Source organism: Heptranchias perlo, chromosome 23, assembly GCF_035084215.1.
Source record: "Heptranchias perlo isolate sHepPer1 chromosome 23, sHepPer1.hap1, whole genome shotgun sequence".
In the NCBI taxonomy this organism is placed as follows: Eukaryota; Metazoa; Chordata; class Chondrichthyes; order Hexanchiformes; family Hexanchidae; genus Heptranchias; species Heptranchias perlo.
This window is the reverse complement of record NC_090347.1, coordinates 10,427,849-10,445,674: the sequence shown is the minus strand read 5'-3', so window position 1 is coordinate 10,445,674 and position 17,826 is coordinate 10,427,849. Positions and strand designations below refer to the sequence as shown.

The window sequence follows — 17,826 nt, the reverse complement described above, 5'->3', positions numbered from 1 at the left end:
CTTGGCCAATTCTTGACTGGCTTGTGCAATAAGGCCCTTTCATGAGGTTCTCCATGAGCACCCTTGATGCCATCCATTGGGTCACCCTACAGTGGGTGTATGTGTAGTTGTACGACTATCTTGTGCAGGTGCCTGTTGCGCAGCACTGTGTTGTGAAGCTCCACGTGGCGGAGGTGGACGGCGTGCCTGGCGAGGCTGGTGATGTTGCTCATCCTCAAATGGAGTGATGAATGCAGCAATGGAACACCGCCCCCCCCCCCCCCCCCAACATCCTGACGGTGAGAGTGTGAGGGGGTCTGCAAAGTAGGTAAATGTGTTTGGACAGCAGAGTTTAGGGTATGATGTAATAATTTGGAGTGTGGAGACAATAGTGGTGCAGGCAAAACTTTGTCTGAGGTGACAGAGTGCCCAGCTGCAATGAATGAGGGTTTACCCCGCACCTGTTAAATGGACCTTTGCAGCTGCTACTGGCTGCTGGCTGCAAAACGTCTGTTTAAACAGGAAGCGTTTCCCCCAGCATGGGAAACACGCTCTGGGTAGTCCAAAATCCGAATCCTCCTAAAATCTCCAACTAATGAGGTCTAAATGACCTCAAGTACCCAGAAAATGATCTTAAGTGAGATCCCGCCGGCTTTAATTGCAGGTGGGAGTCCCGCATGCGGGGGCTGCGCGCGCACTGATTCGCGTCATTGGGGAACACGGAAGTGGGCGGGTTGGAGCCGGGCTCCGGACCCGCTCTGGGAATCCCCAATTTTAGGAGCCCCCCGCCACGAACGCACCCGCTCGGCCATCCTAAAATTGACCCCTAAGTATTTTACCATCTGTATACAGATGCTTGGACCTTTCTGCAGGTGGAACAAGCTGATGAGAAACCGCTCCTATTCATTTAGTTTAAAAATAAAATTTAAAATTAAACTTCTTTACCCAAGGAGTGGTTAGAATGTGGAACTCGCTACCATAAGGAATAGTTGAGGCGACTAGCATAGGTGCATTTAAGGGGAGGCTAGATAAAGACACTAGGGAGAAAGGAATACAAGTATATGCTGATAGATGAGAGGAGTGGGAAGCGGCTCGTTTTTTGTAACTGGAAGGCTGTTTCCAGTGGGGTTCCACAGGGCTCAGTACTAGGTCCCTTGCTTTTTGTGGTATATATTAATGATATAGGCTTGAATGTAGAGGGGGCATGATTAAGAAGTTTGCAGATGATACAAAAATTGGCCGTGTGGTTGATGGTGAGGAGGAAATCTATAGACTGCAGGAAGATATCAATGGACTGGTCAGATGGGCAGGTGGTTAAGAAGGCATAGGGGATACTTTCCTTTATTAGCCGAGGCATAGAATATAAGAGCAGAGAGGTTATGCTAGAACAGTATAAAACACTAGTTAGGCCAGAGCTTTGAGTACTGCGTACAGTTCTGGTCACTACGTTACAGGAAAGATGTGATTGCACTCGAGAGGATGCAGAGGAGATTTATGAGGATGTTGACAGGACTGGAGAATTTTAGCTGTGAGAAAAGAAGATTGGATAAGCTGGGGTTGTTTTCTTTGGAACAGAGGAGACTGAGGGGTGATTTAATAGAAGTGTATAAAATTATGAGGGGCTTAGATAGAGTGGATAGGAAGGACCTATTTCCCTGAGTAGAGAGGTCAATAACAGGGGGCATAGATTTAAAGTAATTGGTAGAAGGATTAAAGCAGAGCTGAGGAAATTTTTTTTCACCCAGATGGTGGTGGGGGTCTGGAACTCTCTACCTGAAAGGGAGGTAGAGGCAGAAACCCTCAACTCATTTTAAAAAGTACTTGGATATGCACTTGAAGTGCCTTAACCGACAAGGCTACGGACCAAGTGCTGGAAAGTGGGATTAATCTGGGTAGCTCTATTTCGACCGGCACAGACATGATGGGCCGAATGGCCTCCTGTGCTGTAAATTTTCTATGCTACTATGAACACCAGCATGGACCATTTGGGCCGAATGGCCTGTTTCTGTGCTGTACATTCCATGTTCAACACAGGAGGACATCCTGAAGGTGCAGTTTGTTTGTTTGTGTCAGTACATTCCATTTTAGAACATTAAAACTCTGGTATGCGATTCTGAGTTCTGTGTTTGAGTTTGTTCTCTGGGAGGGAACAGCAAGCACTCCTTAAAGGATCCAGAGCAAAACTCGCAGACAAGAAACCCACCCCACTCTCTCAAATCCCATTGTAGTTGGCTCATTATCAGTGTAAATAGAGTTCTGGGAGGAGTTTGCTTGCCTGATCTCTTGATGAGGGAATGGTGTGCAGCAGAGCAGGGAACTTTTATCAAAAAGTACATGATGTTCTAAATATTCAAATGACAAAATCAAATAACCAATTAACATGGTGACTGCTAATTCAGTGCTGTATCAGATTTGCAAATGTTCTTCATTAAAATATGCTGCATAATCAGTGGTAATTTGTGACTGACTCCAGCATTCCTGTAAAGATGCCCAACTGCTGGCATTAACTTTAAATTTGCTTCAAAAAGAAGTCATTAAGATCGGGGTTGCATAAAAAGCCTGTGCATTTTCACCCCACTGCAGCATGCAGAAGCTACATCAGACTGTTGTTATTAGGTCCAATACTCTCAAAATTTAAGGGCAGTGACTGCAAAATTCCATGAGAAGCAAATTCTATTTGAAGGACTGTTTGAAGTTTCTTCCATTCACAGGACTTGCCTGTGTTTCTTACATTAACATGACTGCCTGCGTTTCTTCCTTTGACAGGATTCCCTGCATTTCTTCCTCTGACAACACTGTCTGTGCTTCTTCCTCTGACAGAATTGACTGCGTTTCTTCCGCCGGCGGGGCCGCCCGCGCTTCTTCCGCCGGCGGGGCCGCCCGCGTTCCTTTCTTTGCCGGGGCCAACGTTGTTCAGGACCACTGGAAAACTGAGGGCAGATTGTAGCATAAATTGCAGGGATTTTCTCTCATTTCTTGTGAGAAATTATAGCCTGTTGTGGATGTATTTGGTTCTCACTACTTCTAAATCTAAATCTGTTTCATAATTCCACCTCCTTTCTCAGTTTACGGAGCCACTCTTGTTCACCCCTTCTCACAGTTTGTGCTCTTCTCCTTCCTCACCCCCCACCACCCTCCCCCATATCACTTTAGCACTCATCCCTCCCCCAAATTCACGTTACACCCTTCGTTCTTCCTTCCCGGTTCTTCCTAATGCTCTTCTCCTCCCCCCCCGCCCCCCAATGCCAGCCTCAGATCATCACTGGCAGTATTGAATCTTCTCTCTTCCCCCATGCCCCTAGTTCATGGAACCAAGCTTCCCTGATTTTCACCCAGCTCCTATCCGATCTGCAATCCTGCTCCAAGCAATCGAACTACGCTGTGCACCGTGGGCAACAACTCCAATTTCTAAAAACTATTGCAAGAATTCCCAGCCGCGGCATCCACCGTGATTTGATCCCCTGGAGCAGGAGCAGTAACGAGGGCTGAGTTGGGGAGCGGAGCACAATGTTCTTTTGGTTGGGTGTGATTTTCATGGGTGGGGCCATTTTGATAGATTCCATGCTATCTCAGTGACCCGGCCTGCGTTTCATAGACATGCCCACTGATGCTTTTATTTTACTCCTCTGTGAGCTTCTGCCGATGTCACTCTTGATCAGTTATTTGGAAATGTGATTCCGACAGGGCAAATCACACCCCCCCGCCCCCCCCCCCCCACCCCCCAACCATATCTCCATTTTTCCCATTCCTAGAGGTGCAGCATTTCATGTTGATATGTTGCCTCATTTATCAGTACAGCCGAGAGCTGATTAAACTCAATCAATTGAGAGAAGCAAATTTGGCCAATGCAGTCCCTTGGGCCTCAGCCTTCTGACCTTTTGATTCAGGGCTGATTGTTCAGATGTTGAGTCATCAAAGTGACCTTTCCTGAAACATAAATTCAGGCACCGTGTGCCACTGCCTATAGGTCATTAGTGTTCATTTTGAACCTGTGATTGGGGATTTAACCTTATCAGTGATATAAATCTACATGTGAATTTTCCATGTTTCCTAGGCGTTGTACTCTGTAAATTGTTACTTCTGTGTAATCTTCTTAGACAAAGGAGCAGATTTAAGAGAATATATATATATATATATATATATATATATTCATGAGAGATGAACTGCAGAACGGGAACCCACCCAGAGAACCGTACACGCTGAGTTCCCTGCCTCAGCCATGCCAGTGTGGGCAGGTGGCAAGCAGGATAGGCACTTCTTTAGAAAGAGAGAGGGAAATCAGAGGGAGCATCACCCTGAGCTGCTTTCCCAAACCTTCCTGCGGCTGGCTTTACTGTAGCAATGGTAGCACCTTAGAGCAAAGCGAAGAGACCAGGAAATCTTGAATTCTCTTCCCATCAGATGCTGGGTCTATTGAAATTTTCAATACTGAGATTGACACACTTTTATTAGGTAATGGTATTAAGGGATATGGATCAACGGTGGGTAAATGGAGTTGAGGTATAGATCAGCCATGATCTAATTGAATGGCGGAACTGGCTAGAGAGGCGGAATGGTCTACTCCTGTTCCTATGTTACTGTACCTTCAAAAACCAGAGGCTTTTCAAGAAAAAAGGAAGTATTTTCATTAAATTATAAAAAGACAAATCGAATCAAATAGCAAAAAAAAAGAATGGTTCTCAATAACTAGACTTAGTACCATAGTAAAAAAAACTTCTCAGTTAATGCAAGGGAATAGCAAGGGAGCTAATTGTTAAACTAGTCAGATATTAGAGCTCATCATTACTGCAGCATCATCATTTATCAAAGGAAGAGAGTATTGAATGTGTAAATTCATTAGGATGTGATTAACCCATTTATCATTGATTCATTTTATAGTATAAGGCAACTATATTGCAAATACTAATTAACCAAAGACAAATATTCAAAGCGTTATTTGGTTGAAGTTATTAATTTGGTCTGTAAGAGAATGGGAATGGTTTTTCAATGTGGGGAACTCGCCTACTGCTACTTACTGCTTGATGCATTTGTGTAGAGTTCATTATTATTTGGCACACATCAGGATATTACAGGCGTACATATCAATATGTGTGTATATACGCTCAAACTCTCAACCCTGAAAATGCAGTATCAGCTACTATGGCTATGGGAAATAGTAAATTTACCTTTTAGGAACATTACCTTTGGAGTCAAAACATTTCCATTATCCAGTTCTTAATAAGTAATCCATGTTAAAAGGTGTACAAATTATTGTACCAAGGAACAGTAGATGCACTCAGGCTCACAGTTCCCCACATGGTGTGCTCCCTATACCAGCTGGACCAAAAGCGTGGAGACTTGGAGGGGGGGCGGGAGTGGGACACTCTTCTCTTCGTTCCAGGAGGTGGGAATTCTGTTCCTCCCCCTGTATCACCGCCGCAACCCTCACCCATTTTCCTGGGTCAGTGCTCATTGAGTATGCACAGCGGTGTCCGGGCAGAATTCCCGCCGTTAAGCGGCGACCCTCCAGTGCAGAGGCGGAGTATCCCAGCATTCCCAGTGAAGGCCTCGACCGAGCCCAGGGCCATCAACAGGTTGACTATAGGGAGAGGATGCTACTACAAGGCCCACTCTCACCATGGGGACACCTCAAGACTGTTCCTGCTGCTTCCCAGGGTCCACTGCAACATGGCGATCCCGGGAAATGGTGGTAATACAGGCAGGAACCACGGGAAGGAGTGGACAGTGGCAGTCCCCGTGGGGGGGAAGAGAGAGGCAAATCCCGGTCAGGGCGATAGGGCGGGAGTGAGCCTCATCACCCTATTTTTTCCTGCTGCGTCTGCCACGATCCCACCCAATTTCAGACTGGATTGTGAAGGAAAATCCTCTTCACTGAGTGATATTTGCAGGCTTCCCATTGAGGCAGTGAAAGTGAAGAGTGGATCAACTGGCATTTTAGTCTCCTAGCAGTTGGTTCAAGCACTCCATTAATAGAAGCCATGGGTAACCTGCCAGCCTGCCTTCCCAGCAGGACCTAATGCATGGATTACTGAGACCAAAAAGAAATGGAGAAAAATATATCTTTAAACTGAGCAGAAAAATACTGTAACAAATGAAACTGAATCAGTTTCTATTCCATTAGCAAGACTGTTTTATTCCACCTTTGCAACATTGCCTGTCTTCATTCCACCGCAGTAAAATTGCAGTCCGTGCCTTTGTCACCTTGCATCTCGACAATTTTAGCACTCTCCTGGGAGGCCTATACACTTCATAAATTAAACCTCATTCGGAACATGCCCTCACTTGCACATAGTCTGGACACCCATCACCCTGTCCTTTACAATCACCATGAATTGACTTTAAAATCCTTATCCTCCCTAATTATAAATCTGCTCCAGTCATTTTTGCCTGCATGCGTCCTGTGGTCCTCTGAAAACCGAGCTCCTCCTTATTCCTCACACCCACAGCCCCAATTGGTGGCCACTTTGTCAACCACTATGTTTCTTCCCCCAGAACTTTCCTAGATTTCTTTGTCTTGCCACTTTCCACACTTCATTCAAAAACTTCCTGGAAACTTTTCTGTTAGACCATGCCTTCGCCACACGCACACACCCCCTGCAAACTTTCCTCATTTTCCCTTCTTCCTTCCATCATTTTTTTCTCTCCAGTGTAAAGAACTTTGAGATGTTTTCCTGTATGTGAAGAGCACTGCAGAAATGTAAGTTGTTATTGAATCATTCCTAAGTAAAATGTTCTCTTTCAAAGATTGCCCCCAGGTAAACCAGTAGACACGCGCCTTGATGTAACAGAAGGCTATGCTCAGAAGAGGTAGACTGTGAATTTGTTTCTCCACGCAATTCTCAATCACAAACGAGCTGTCAAGCAAAGATGTTTTTAAAGAGGGAAAGAAGGAAATGAGAGGCAGAAGGAGCAGCTTTCTGTTGTGCACCTCCTAACACAATGGACCCAGAGCAGTCGTGACCTCAAAGTAGATTTCTTCCCCTCAGTCAGCAAATGTTACAATTTGCAGGGACCTAAGGGAGATGAGAGAAACTAAACAATTCAGTTTGTTCCAATTTCGAGGTGTCAAGTGACTGTACTGTGTTACATTTGGATATTTAGTGGGAGCCTTAGTCCACGCTGGAAACTTGACAAAAAGAATTTGCATTCTATTGCAGTACAGTGGTGACAGAAACCACTGTAACCGGTTGGCTTGAGGCAACATTTCACTGACTGTTTTCTTGTTAATGACTTCAGTGAATAAAACCAGGGTCCACATGACACTCACCTTCATGCGTAAATCTGCTGCATGGAGTTTAATGAATCACTTTGCTTTACACCCAGTTGTTTTTATTTTTATCACCCATCTCTGAAATGCTACCAGCTCAAGTAATTTGTTGAGCTCAACATTATCCAACTTCACCTGAATAATACATGAAATGCGGTGATGTATGTGTTCTGGTGGGACTAGCTTTCTATATATTTGTGACATCCATGAGTTTGTAGTGAGGTTCCTCACAGTAAATCCCGTAAGCCAGTGAGTACAAAATTCAAAACCCTGTGCTGCAGAAATGGGATCTGTATGGATTTGGCCTCAGTTTAATGTAGGATGGTTACAGACCCAATTCCCACAACTTGTGAACTTATCACCCTCAGAGGTCCAAGGCGTAATGTTGTTGAAATCCCTGTGATGAGTGAGGCCTAGTTAATGATTGTAGAGATACTGTGAGGCATGGAGTGAATCATTTTTTCCAAGTAAACCCAACTTATTTGCATTTCAAAAAGTCAGATTGTCAAGTGCCTGAATAGATCATATTTATTATATCAAAATAAAAGGACTAGTATAGGCTTTGGTTGCCAATGCTGTAGACTTGCAGCATTCAACCATACCAGCACCAGATGTTAAGTCATTATCAGTGGTCCAGGCAAAAAAGCTTATCAGAAATGACACCATTTATTTTTAATACTTTGATTATGGTGTTGATATCCTTCACAAATACCACAGTCTTTCACTCCTGCTACCTTTGTGAGTTTCATTGCATTGCTTACAATTTTGAGAATAGGGTAATCTCTCTGCATCTCATACGAAGCTCCTTGACCTTCCTGTTTGATTCGTGCTTTTGGTCTGACTTATACAAAAACAAAAGATTGCACATGAACTGGATTGACATTCCTGATCCTGACCTCTATTAAGTTGTGTCATATTATATGTGAGTCTGAAGATACTGCTATCAACTGAAATGTCAATAGCTATATTACCAACGGTTTAGAATTACATTTGTTTGGGCTGCCCAGATGGCTTAGTTGGTAATTGCACTGCTTAGCTATACAGGCCAGAAAGATCCCCTGTCCAACCCTTGGCCTCTGTTGAAATAGCTGCTCTCAGCAGCGGCGGTAGAGGTGCTATGGTGAGCCTCGATGCCCTTGAGATACGCTGCGGAGAGATTAGCCAGGGTACCTACACCTAACCACTCTCCAGCAAACCCTGCTTAAAAGTATGAGCGTGTTGAGTGAGGACAGAATCGGGCTCAGCCGTGATGCTCCCCGTGATTGAATTGCTTGTTGACACTTACGGACTGATTTTAACTGGGGGTTGGGAGTTGTGCGGGTGGGGACCCAGGTGGACGCCAAATTGCCCATGGCATAATTGGAGCATATTTGGCTGCATGTTTAAAGAAGGACACCTCTGCCTTCCAGTGGTGTCCCTGTCGCCTGCTCAAAAGAGCAGGTTAAGATCACAACCCGCGGGGGTGGGGGGGCAGCGGGATCGGTGCGGGTAAGTCATACGGGCCATTTTAACTGCCCGCCTGCCCAATTTCCCCAAGGCGGGCATGGTTAAAATTGTCCCTTTAATGTCTGGCCTTACACATGAAGGAGAGTCATTTGGGCGATGCACCAGAGGGCTGCTGGCACCCATGAATTTGTACTCCAGCAAGAGCCAGTACCTGCAAGAGAGAAATGGGGTAAATCTTTTTAAAATATTTATCTACCTAAGCAAGTGAAAATAAAGGCTGTAGATTAGCAATCCTGCTTATTCGAGCCAGTCTCACTGGCAGTAATCACACAAGCAGGGACCAGATAATTATGGCTTGCTGAAGTTGGCAGGTCCCTGCTTGTGATTTGCATTGTGCCATTTTCCGCCAATGGTAATAACTCTCTTGAGCAGAATGTATGAGAGCCTCACTATTTATGTAGTCTATGTAAATGAGGCATTGCCATGCAGCCCTCCATTTTCCGAGATTCAAGCAGATGTTCGCCGAGCGTCACATGCTAAAAGGGAGCTGTTAAAGATACACTTCGATTTTTCTGTGTATGTTGAGCTTCCTTTCAAAAACACTTATACCATGGGTTTTTATACTCAAAGGCAAAGACGACATGCCAGGAAGATCAGCTGGCATCAAATTCAGACTGCCTGCACCCTCTATTATGCCACCAACTGTATCTGCAGGCCTTGACACACATCCTAACAATGAACAAGGAGAACTGCCTCTTCAAACTCTGGGTCACCATGGAGGCAGTTGCAAAGCTGTACCATCTGCTAAAAGTACATCTGCAGCCAACCTCTGCCATAGAGATGGCAGTGCTAGTGGCAGTTAAAGTCGCTTTGTCCCTCAACTGTTATGCCTCCACTTCCGTGCAGGTTAGCATGGGAATCATCTGCAGTATTGACCTGTTTACTGCCCACATATGTATCACACAAGTGACAGATGCACTATTCAGTGCAGCCAGTGAATAGCAACAGCAGCTTGGCACAGCTACCCAATTTTGTCACACGGCTGGATTTACCAAAGTGCAGAGGAACACTGATAGCATTCATGTAGCCACTGTAGATCTATGTTGTGTGCCACAAACTGAAATCGGGTGTGTTAGAAGGATTTGCTGTGAAATCATGTTGAGGTTTCAGTGCAACAACAGTTTTATATGTAAGTGATGCCCTGTATGTGAACCATGCTACTATATAGCCATGCACGCTAAACATTCAGAGTGCTGTAGGGGGAGTGCAGTACGACCGTAACAAGTTCCAAGGGCATACTTTGTGCCATGCATACTTGGGATGGATACTTGCTATAGGAATGAGTTAAATAACAATATCTTGGCACGTTCCTTCATGTTACCATCGTCCACATTTGTATCCAAGTCCTCTGGGTGAGATAAGGAACAATCATCCTGTCAGATCTTTTGGATGAATCTTTTCTGGGGAGAAAGCCCTTAAGTGCAAACCAGAGCAATCCTTCTTTGCTCATTGCATGCACCAGAACCTCCAGGGCAACACCCGCAAATGTGCCCAGGCACTTTCAGGAACCTTCCATTGGTGATAAATTAAATGAATCTCTCAGTTCATATATGAAAGGAGGAATGAACTTACATTTATATAGCGCCTTTCTTATCTTCAGGATGCGTTTTACAGCCAATGAATTCCTTTTGTAACGTAGGGAAACGCAGCAACCGTTTTGGGCAGAGCAATTTCCCACAAACACCAGTGAGATAAAATGACCAAATATTCTGTTTGTGATGTTAGTTGAGGGATAACAATGAGAATCTAGTTCATAGGACTTATTGATTTGAATTTCAAAATATTTCCAACTTACAACAACAAATTGTATTTGTAGATCATGAGGGAAAATCTTAAATAACATTTTTGCTGCAGCTTGTTCACAACTGACGTTGACTTTTAAAATAAACCTCTCCATTTTCAAATTTCTCACCTGAAAGGATTCAGCTTTTCACTACAAAATGCAAACAAATGATTTTCAGTAATGGGAAGATGCTGACCATTCAACATAAATACAATGCAAAATTACTGGATCACTGTGTTTACAACCTTGTGATTTGAAACAGTAGAATCACTTTCCTTGTTTGTGAACTCTTTTTCCTACTGTGCAATGTGCCAACTCTAATTTGATTTTGATCATCAGTTACATAATGCAATCCATTTGCACAATATGGCAGGTGAAAAAAAAACATGCAAAGAGCTGCAGTAGTGCTTGAAATCCCAATTTTCTGAGGGCAGGCACCCAGAGATGGCCTTGAATGTTTAATGAGAGCCAAACCCAGAACTTCATGCAGAAGCAGCCATGTATATGGTTCCTGATCCAGGAGTGCCCATAATAGAAAATCTACTCTTATAAATCCAAGCCAAAACAAGTCTGTGAAAGCCTTGTGATGCTTAATAATTAGCTTTCTTGGAGAATGTAACAGTCAATGAAGAAGGGTTAGGTAGTGGGTATTATGTAACTTGTCTTTCAGAAACTGCTTATAGCTCCCTCACTAGAGTCTTTTGTCTAAAGTGAAAACTGTTAAGATTGAAGGTAAGGTTGCAAAGTTGGATTATTAATTGGCTAAATGATACATAACAGGACTGGTGTCTGGTAGTAATTTTAATTGGGCTCTGAATCCAGTGGAGGGTCCCAGGGTTCATATCAGTTGTTCATTATCTCGAAGAAAATACTGTAAGAATATCAAAGTTTGTAGATGACACAAAATTGTGCAGGACATCAAATTATTCTGAGGAGATGGATATCATGAAAGAGACCTATAGACAATTGAGTAGATGAATGACAAAGGGCATTCAACACTGAGAGACATCATGTGAAGCATGTACTGCTGAGAATAGTGAATCGATTTCACAGTGAAGGGCATATCATTAAGTACAATCCAGCTGCAAAAAGACTTGAGTGTGCTAATTGTCCCAATGTCAAAAACATCATTATGTTGACAGTAATTGCCCACAGCAAATAAAACATTAACGTGGAAATAAATCCACGGACTACTAATCCAGGAAGGTAATTCTGATACTATGAAGCATTTAGATTGTTTCATATAGTTATAGTCATTGTACTTACGAAAAGCCATGAGGCATTGGACCGAGTTGAACAGGAAAATAGAGCCACAATGGAGGCTTGCAAAGACTGCGATTGGCCCATGGGCCATGTGATGAATACTCCTGCCCAATGTTGAGAAATGTAGCTGAAGGAGGAAAGCATAGTGCAGGACATCACTAAAGTTGAAAAGAGATAAATCAAAAAGCAATGATTGAGCAACACCAAGCTTGGCTTTTAAAAGGCTGAAGATTTCAGGAGGGAAAGACTGAGAGAGGCAAAGGGTTCCACAGTTCTGAGGCCCTGGGAAAGAAGAGTAGAAGACTGTGCACTTATTCAATTTAAACTGAGTAAGGATGCAAAGAGGATGAACTGTGTGTAGGACATGTTATGGAGTTTAGGAGGAAAAGGATTAAAGACATGATACAAGCTTTTTAAATCATGAAGATAATTAATGAGATGACTATGAAGAAATTATTTGCATTTAACCAGGGAAAACTAAGACAACATTGGAAATCATAGAAGGCTTGAAATAAACATAACTTAAGGAGTTGTTAATTTATGGACGAGATCACAATGTAGTTCAATTAATGCGGAATTGGCTGAAGCATTCAAAATAGATTCTTGATTCAACAGGAAGTTAGGGGATATAGATAACACCAACAACTTGCATTTATATAGCGCCTTTAACGCAAGTGCTTCACAGGAGCGCAATCCGCCAAAAATTGACACCGAGCCAAAGAAGGAGATATTAGGATGGGTAACTAAAAGCTTGGTCAAAGAAGTAGGTTTTTAAGGAGCATCTTAAAGGAGAGGAGAGAGAGGCAGAGAGGTATAGGGAGGGAATTTTAGAGCTTAGGGCCTAGGCAATTGAAGGCATGCCCGCCACAGTGGAACAAAGGAAATGGGGATGCACAAGAGGCCAAAGTTGGAGGAATGCTGAGTTCTTGAAGGATTGTAGGGCTCGAGGAGGTTAGAGAGCTAGGAAGGGGCGAGGACATGGAGGGATTTGAACACAAGGATGAGAATTTTGATGTACCGGGAGCCAATGTAGGTCAGCGAACAGAGGGTTGATGGGTGAGCGGGACTTGGTGTGGGATATGATATGGGCATCAGAGTTTTGGATGAGCTTAAGTTTAAGGAGAGCATTGGAATAGTCGAGTCTGGAGGTAACAAAGGCATGGATGAGGGTTTCAGCAGCAGATAAGCTGAGGCAGGGCGGAGATATTACAAAGGTGTAAATATACGATCTTTGTGATGGATGGGATGTGGGGTCAGACCCTCAGGTCAGGGTCAAATAGGATGTTGAAGTTGCAAACAGTCTGGTTCAGCCTGAGAGCGACCAGTGAAGGGGATGGAATCGGTGGCGAAGGAACAGAGTTTGCGGCAGGGGCTGATGACAGTGGCTGCGGTCTTCCCAATGTTTAGTTGGAGGAAATTGCGGCTCATCCAGGACTGGATTATGGACAAGCAGTCTGACAACAAAGAAGCAGTGGAGGTGTCAAATGAGGTGGTGGTGAGGTAGAGCTGATTGTCGTCAGCGTACATGTTGAACCTGACATCATGTCTTTGGATGATGTCTCTGAGGGGCAGCATGTAAATTAGAAATAAGATAGATCCTTTGGGGGGTTCAGAAGTAATTATGGGAGCGGGAAGAGAAGCCTTTATAGGAGATTCTCTGGCTACGACTGGATATGTAAGAGTGGACCAAGCAAGGGCAGTCTCACTCAACTGGACAATGTAGGAGAGGCGTTGGAGAAGGATGGAGTGGTCGACCATGTCGAACGCTGCAGACAGGTCATGGAGGAGGGATAGTTTACCAGATTTGCAATCACAGAGGATGTCATTTCTGACTTTGATAAGAGCCATTTCAGTACTGCAGCAGGGGCAGAAACCTGATTGGAGAGTTTCAAACATATTTTACGGAAAAGATGGGCAAAAATTGGGAGGCGACATCATGTTCAAGGACTTTGGAGCGGAAAGGGAGGTTGAAGATGGGATGATACTTTGCAAGGACAGAGGGGTCAATGGTGGGTTTTTTGAGGAGGGAGGTACTGACTGCAGATTTGAAAGGGAAGGGGACAGTACCTAAGAAGAGGGAACCATTTACAATATCAGCTAACATAGGGGCCAGGAAGGGAAGTTAGATGGTCAGCAGTTTAATGGTAACGAGTACAAGAGAACAGGAGGCAGACCTCATGGACAAGATGAACTCGGAGATGGCATGAGGGAAGATGCTAGAGAGGGGGGAGCCTTGGGGGGAGCATGACTTGATGGGCAAGGGGAAGGGAGGGATGCAGCAGAGTCAGCTGATGAGATGGTCTCAATCTTAGTGACAAAAAAGTCCATGAGTTCCTCGCATTTGTTGGAAGTGAGGGTGAAAGGGGCAGGGGAAAGGGGTTTAAGGAGACAATTTGTATTGGAGAAGAAAAACATGTACGGCTCTTTAGCCTGGGGACAGAGCCATTATAATGAGCCAAGATGCATTCGGGTGCAGGGATCGATAGACAGGCGTATAAGAAGAGGAAATTCGGACATAGTGTAATTACTTTGATAACATACTCACGAGTTTCCTTGATTCTTTGCGCTGGGTATTTGCTTTATACTCCGATTACACCTGTCTCTGGAGACAATTACACAAGAAATTCCACCCAATGTCTTTTTCTAATTGTTACGTCATTATGCTCTTCATATGTAACATCGTTTATACATTACGATTTGTTAATGGCCTCTGATGTATATTCTCCAGTATTATTACTGAATAACCATCAATCACACCAGCATTGCAGTTAGCTTATTATTGTATCTTGCAGTCTGATTCACATTATAATTTAAAAGGATCTGCAAACAGCCATCAAGTTTCTTTATTCACAGTTTTGTCATGATGTGTCTGATATAAATTCTCTTCATTAGGCTGTGGACAGCAGCATAAAAGTGTATTGAAGAAAAGTTCCTTTGCTCAGCACAATCTCTATCATACCTGTCAAGTTTGAAAAGCTACAGTATCAATTATTAAATGCTAGTGCCATTCAAAGCTTTCCTATGCAATGTGATGTCCCTTTTAGCAGCATTTTAGGCGGTTAACAGTCGAACTGAAACCTATAGAAAAATGTCTTTTTTATATAAAACTGTTATCTGTTGCCAGCCCCGTCCATGAAGAAAAACGTTCCACAATTTGATGAAAGGCTTTTTTCAAATGTTGTGCTTTCACACATATGCTTAAGATCGACCATTTCATTCTCCTATAACAGGCAGGTGGATTGATATATATATTTTCTTTTAAATATAATCAATAACCTCTTTGGTCTGATTCATAAACACTGTATTTCACATTTTACTGAGTGTCAAGAGAGTGGCACAGTAGGAACAGCTCTCGTATTACCTCCTACTTTGAGGTCCAAACTTGCAGATGTAGTCATGGCCCACTTTAACACACATGGACCATGACCATGAGAGAGGGATTCTAGGACCTCATAGATGTCCACTGTTCTGTGTTGAGTCAAATCAGTGGGAATGGTGAGTCGATGCCCTCCAGCATTGGCATGTTTGGAGTGACACAGAAGCAGCTGGTTTGCACTGAAGTCAGTGGCTGTTCTGTGTCATTACATAGCTCTGCACAAGTGACATTAGGCACCACCTCACAAAGCACCGAGCCCACAGAGACTCCAGCAAAGGATACTCCTGGCACTGATACAGGTTTACCAGAGTTTGTCGCAAATACATGTAGTGGGCCTTCTGTACCTAATATGAGAAGCCAATTAGCTAAACGATGATGCTCCCACTACAGAATTTAATAACACTGATTCACTTTCACTGTATCTTACAATCTGTAATTCTTTCCTTGTGTAGAAATCATCAGCTAGCAAAAAGGCAAACAATCTGGCTCACACTGGATGTCCTCATAGGGTCCTGATGTTAAAATTGAGGGAAGTGGTGATCTTTATTGCAATGAGTAGTGAATTGCAGATGATTGTTTGGACCATGTGGCACATCTGAAGCACAGTCTGTCTGGTGACATTGAGTCTCCTTGTGCACTGCCCCTCCACCATGCTCAGGTAACTGACTCTGTTGCTGCATACTTGCTGCTTAGGGTAATACCCACTATGAGTTGTGATCCTCCAATGCCCTCTGACTCCCTGGTGCCCTCATGTTGTTTTCCTTCTCCACTTAATACTATACCCACGCTTTTTGAGAGAAAAAAACTACTATTCATTTCCATCAATGCTGTGGTAATACCGTTTGTTCAAGTCACTAGCAGCAGGCCTAATGTGGACTAAACTTTTCGATTGACTGCAGAGCTGTGAAATGATGCACGAGTTCATCCAACAGTGCATAGCTTTGTCAATAATGGTCTCTGCAAGCAAAAATTTTTTGTTTCATTAATCCATATTTGGAGGGATCCGAATAGTCAGGGTGCATGAAATGGCCGAGTAGCTTATTAGAGCTTTCTGCCAGCATTGCACCACATTGAACTTATATCTACTTCTTCACTAAAATTACAAAGCAAACATAGACTGTAAAAAATAGTCATAAGCTGTGTTGTTGAAGCTTGTAAGCCTATTAATTTAGTCAACTTGGCATATCAGTAGGACTCAGAGTAATTAAAGTGAAGTTATTGTAGCCAAAGTAAGAAGATTACATTTGATTGGATCACTGTGCACCAGTAATTTGATCAAATCCTATTAGTACAATGTCTGGATCCTTCATTTATACCGTCTTGACACTCAGTAAAATGTGAAATACAGTGTTTATGAATCAGACCGAAGAGGTTTTTTATTTTATTTAACAGTAAATATGGAATCCAAGAAAACCTATTTTGAAGCACTTAGTTACATTATGCCATCGTTATACTGCAGCTCTCGTGTTTGCCGGTCTTCTGTTTGATGCAGTCTTTTCTGCTGCTCTGACGTAAGTCTTGCAGTATAACTTTACTGATCCGGCATAATAAAAGTGCTTGGTAGCTCATGGAACAGGGAATATTACACCACAAGCAACACGCACCAGCTATATTATAACTGTAACCAGTGAATAGCAAGCATTTAAGTTTTTAAGTTTAAATTTAAGTTGTAACGTTTTATTTTTTAAAATCACGTGACGTGGTTCCACATCTAATGAGCTGACTGTCCTGTCATCTCTTTTCAATGACTGGTAATTTCATTACAGTCGAAGGGCAGTGAGCTAGAGTTTGGCACCTGCGTTTCAGTACACGTGAACAAACCTCTTCCTTCCACCCATTCCACAGTGATGAGAGTACACAGTGTGACTCCAGTTGCTGATCACCATTACTGTTAAGATGACATTAGATTCATCGTCAAGAAATTCCACGTTGTTTTCAGGATGATTTCAGCGTATAAGCAGGGCAGCTAACTTTTTTTTGGCAGTGCACAGGGTGCTCTGATATGTTCCCTATTGACGCTAGGGCTGCAGACTGTGCATCCATGGAGGTTGAGACACTGACTGGTCCCTGGTCATGTCTTGGGTCGGGGTCTGCTGCAGTTTCCAAATAAACTGCCACCGCTGCACTGATGCCTGCAACAAAGGAAAAGTTTCCCTGATGTTCCTACAAATGGGAACTGTAGACTCATGCGTCCACATCCTCGGAGACTGACTGGCTCAGAAATTCTGTCGCAGGGTACATTCCCTGTTAACCTTGCCTGCCCTGGTCAGGCTATTGAACTTTTTGCGGTACTGGTCTGCAGTCTAGTGAGAGAGGAGGGACTCAGTGCCATCTCCCTCCGCATGGCACGAATGACCTTTTTTTGGCAGGTTTTCTGTTATGGACACCCAGTACTCTAACTCTCCCATGTTCTGTTTCATCCAGAAGGGTTTGCAGATCAGAAATCTCTTCTTCATGCCTCTGTGTCATATCCATGTCCCTTCATTGGCTGCCTCTGCCAGGTTGCCCTATGCTGGACATTTTTGTAAAGTAGCACAAAAACAGTCATGAGACATCCAGTCAAGCTCGTTGACAGTCAACTCATTGAGCCAAGAACTGTTCCTTACTTACCTGCTGCTCCCCTAGCTTACTTCTGCAATCTTCAGCCAGAAC

General features: G+C 43.5%; 1 protein-coding gene across 7 annotated transcripts in view; it reads left to right on the top strand.

Annotated features, from left to right (window-relative positions):
* Positions 1-17,826, top strand: part of LOC137341080 (endonuclease V-like) — a 97,931-nt gene that overhangs the window by 37,307 nt on the left and 42,798 nt on the right. The gene's annotated exons all lie outside the window — the stretch shown is intronic.